The 3,687-nt window shown below is 41.0% G+C and overlaps 1 pseudogene; it reads right to left on the bottom strand.

Moving 5' to 3' along the window:
• Window positions 1-247: 247 nt before the first annotated feature.
• Window positions 248-2,172, bottom strand: LOC116888587 (annotated as a pseudogene).
• Between the last annotated feature and the right edge of the window lie 1,515 nt (window positions 2,173-3,687).

The following is a 3,687-nucleotide window of genomic DNA, read 5'->3' as shown; positions in this document are numbered from 1 at the left end:
TCTGTTAACATAAAGATTCTGAAAGCAAAACTACTGCTACTACCACAGCAAACTAAAAGTAATCATAAGGCAGTATGGGGGAATTATTAGACTGATTAGTATGCTTGAATCTCTGATTCTTAAATTGGGCAGTAAGCAATTACTTATGAAAACATACTCTTTTTTGCCAATTTAAATAGTTTTAATATTCCATGATACTTGTTTTGGGTCTCTGTGGAACAATGCTATACCCTCTACTTGGACTGACTTAATCCACCTCTTCAATGGTGGGGTTTGAAGAAGCACCACCAGATGGAGGAGCTCCTCCACCAGGGAAGCCACCAGGCATTCCTACATGCATGCCATCTGCACTCTGGTACAGCTTGGTAATGATAGGGTTGCAGACTTTCTCCACTTCTTTCTGCTGATGCTCAAATTTTTCCTTCTCTGCAGCTAGCTGATGACTTAATTGCACTTGTCAATTATCTTGTTTGTCTTCATCATTGATCTTGCCTTGAAGCTTCTCATCTTCAAAAGTTGCTTTCATGTTGAAGGCATAAGACTCTAGCGAGTTCTTAGAGGAAACCTTATCTCTCTGCTTCTCATCCTCAGCTTTGCATTTCTCAGTTTCTTGGACCACGAGCTCAATATCCTCCTTACTCAAGCGGTCTTTGTCATTGGTGATGGTGATCTTGTTCCCCTTTCCTGTGCTCTTATCTGCAGCAGAAACATTGAGGATGCCATTGGCATCAATGTCAGAAGTAAACCTCAATCTGAGGAACCCTACGGGATGCTGGAGGTGCCTGTGAGCTCAAACTTCCCAAGCAGGTTGTTGTACTTGGTCATGGCCTTTTCACCTTCATACACCTGGATAAGTACACCTGACTGGTTGACAGAGTAGGTGGTAAAAGTCTGGGTCTGCTTCGTGGGAATGGTGGTATTGCACTTGATGAGGACAGTCATGACTCCACCAGCAGTTTCAATCCCAAGGGAAAGAGGAGTGACATCCAAGAGCAGCAAATCCTGAACATTCTCAGACTTGTCTCCTGATAGAATGGCTGCCTGGACAGCTGTACCACAGGCAACAGCTTCATCGGGGTTAATGCTCTTATTCAATTCTTTTCCACTGAAGAAGTTTTGCTGAAGTTTCTGGATCTTGGGGATTCTGGTAGAACCACCCACCAGAACAATATCATGGATCTGAGACTTGTCTAGTTTGGCATCTCAAAGGGCCTTCTCTACAGGGTCCAGTGTGCCACATAACAGGTCAGCATCCAATTCCTCAAATCGAGCACGGGTAATGGAAGTGAAGAAGTCAATTCCCTCATAGAGAAAATCAATGTCAATACTGGCCTGGGTGCTGGAGGAGAGGGTGCACTTGGCCTGCTCACAGGCAGTACGGAGATGTCTGACAGCTCTCTTGTTCTCACTGATGTCCTTCTTGTGCTTTCACTTAAACTCAGCAATGAAATGGTTGACCATTCGGTTGTCAAAGTCTTCTCCACCCAAGTGGGTGTCTCCAGCTGTTGATTTGACTTCAAAAATTCCATCCTCCATAGTGAGGATTGACACATCAAAAGTGCCACCTCCCAAGTCAAAAATCAGCACATTGCTTTCAGCTCTGACCTTCTGATCTAAGCCATAGGCGATCAGCAGCAGTTGGCTCATTGATAATTCGAAGTGCACTGAGGCCAGCAATAGTTCCAGCATCGTTTGTTGTCTGCCGCTGAGAGTCACTGAAGTAAGCTGGCACCGTGACCACGGACAGCATTGGTTAACAGTCTTTTCTAGGTAAGCTTCTGCAATTTCCTTCATCTTTGTCAGAACCATTGAGGACACTTCCTCAGGATAGAAACTTTTTGTCTCTCCTTTGTATTCGACTTGGACCTTGGGCCTGCCTGCGTCATTCACCACCATGAAGGGCCAGTGCTTCATGTCAGACTGAACAACAGCATCATCGAACCTACGTCCAATCAGACATTTGGCATCAAAACCTCTGTTGGTGGGATTCATTGAAACCTGATTCTTGGCTGCATCCCCAGTTAATCTTTCTGTGTCAGTGAAAGCAACATAGCTCAGCGTGGTGCGGTTACCTTGGTCATTGGCAATTATTTCCACCTTTCCATGCTGGAAAACACCCACACAGGATTAGGTGGTATCAAGATCAATGCCAACTGCAGGTCCCTTAGACATGGTTGCTTGCCTGTAGGCCCGGCTGTGCTGACAACGAGACCACATAGAGACCCCGAGAGCTGGCTCCGCGTTCAATGAGCGAAAACATACTTTTTTTTTTAATTATTCAATTTTACTTATAAATTATAGACATAAAAACTCTTCCTTTCTATAATATCAGTTATACACTCAGAATTTCTCTATATATCATGCATTTCAATCAACAATTACTCCATATGTTCAATATTGAAAATTATGTATAATTATCCAATTAAATATCCATGTAAAGGCATGAATCTTTATGAGGTTAATTTTCAAGTGATTTGTCTCCTTTGTCCTCTAACATTGACTTTTAACTACTAACATTTAACTACTTTTAATTAAGAAAATAATGTAGATATTTGCAAGATCTAGTAATACCGATAACCAGACTCTGATGCTTCTACAAAGGAGCAAATATTTGGATTTTTTATAAGACATTTCCTCACTCCTTATATAATATTGAAGAGTGATGACTGGAATGCAGTAACAGATGGAACAATGCATAGCAGATTTAGTAGGTCAAATCTTACTTTCCACTAATGCCTGGTTACTGTATATTAAGGCAAGTCTTTAATAAGTGATAACATACCACATGCCAATAAGTACATACGTCTTAGAATAGATCCAATGTCACATATTTAAGAAAGTTTCTATCATCATCAAAACATTTAAGAGTGAGACTCAAACCCATCTATAAAACCTAGAGCTGAGGTCTCAGGGGAAGACTAGAAAATGACACAAAATATTTGGCTTTTAGTCATTGTAGAAGAAGAAACTGATCACAAAGAGATTAAACTACTTAGAAAATTGTAAATCTGGACAAGCTGCCTGTACATTTAATAACATATGGATATATATATATATATTCTATCTCTATAAATTTAAATATTTATTATTGATATAAAGATGAAAGGGATCATAGTTCTATTTCTTTTAAGTGTTCTTTAGCCTGTATTCTATACATACACAAGGAAAATCCAGCAAGAGGAATAGCTCAAGAATCTTGGAGCACCAAGAGCATTAAAGTGCAATTGAATCATCTATGTTAAATATGTTTTTCACCATGTGCTGGCTGCAAAGGGGTCAAAGAGTGTTGGACCCTCCTGGGCTCCCTCAGTGATTGCCCCCTACTGAGCCTTGCTGATACATGTGGAAATTTTTGTTTATAAGAAAAGACCATCTTGGTCTTTGCTGTTTGCCCGATTGTTGGTGATGGGTGGTAACACCATTGGGTCAGTTCCTGTTTTTATCCTGAGAATGTAAACTTGTTTTGTTTTTTCATTTCCATGTTCCTGTTTTCATCCTGAGAACTGAAACTTGTGTTTTCATCGGGCTTCCAGGGGTTTTGCCACCTGATGGACTTGTGTATATATACCATGAACCTCAGTAAATCTTTGGCATTCTTGTAGCTAGAATGACCCAAGTCTCTGTCTTCTGTTAAGTTCCCCAGGCCTATGCCTGGGTCTTGGTATTGTGGAGGCTCAGGGCCATCAA

Source organism: Rattus rattus, chromosome X (genome assembly GCF_011064425.1).
Source record: "Rattus rattus isolate New Zealand chromosome X, Rrattus_CSIRO_v1, whole genome shotgun sequence".
Taxonomy (NCBI): Eukaryota; Metazoa; Chordata; class Mammalia; order Rodentia; family Muridae; genus Rattus; species Rattus rattus.
The sequence above is the reverse complement of the archived record's forward strand: the minus strand, read 5'-3'. Positions and strand labels throughout refer to the sequence as shown.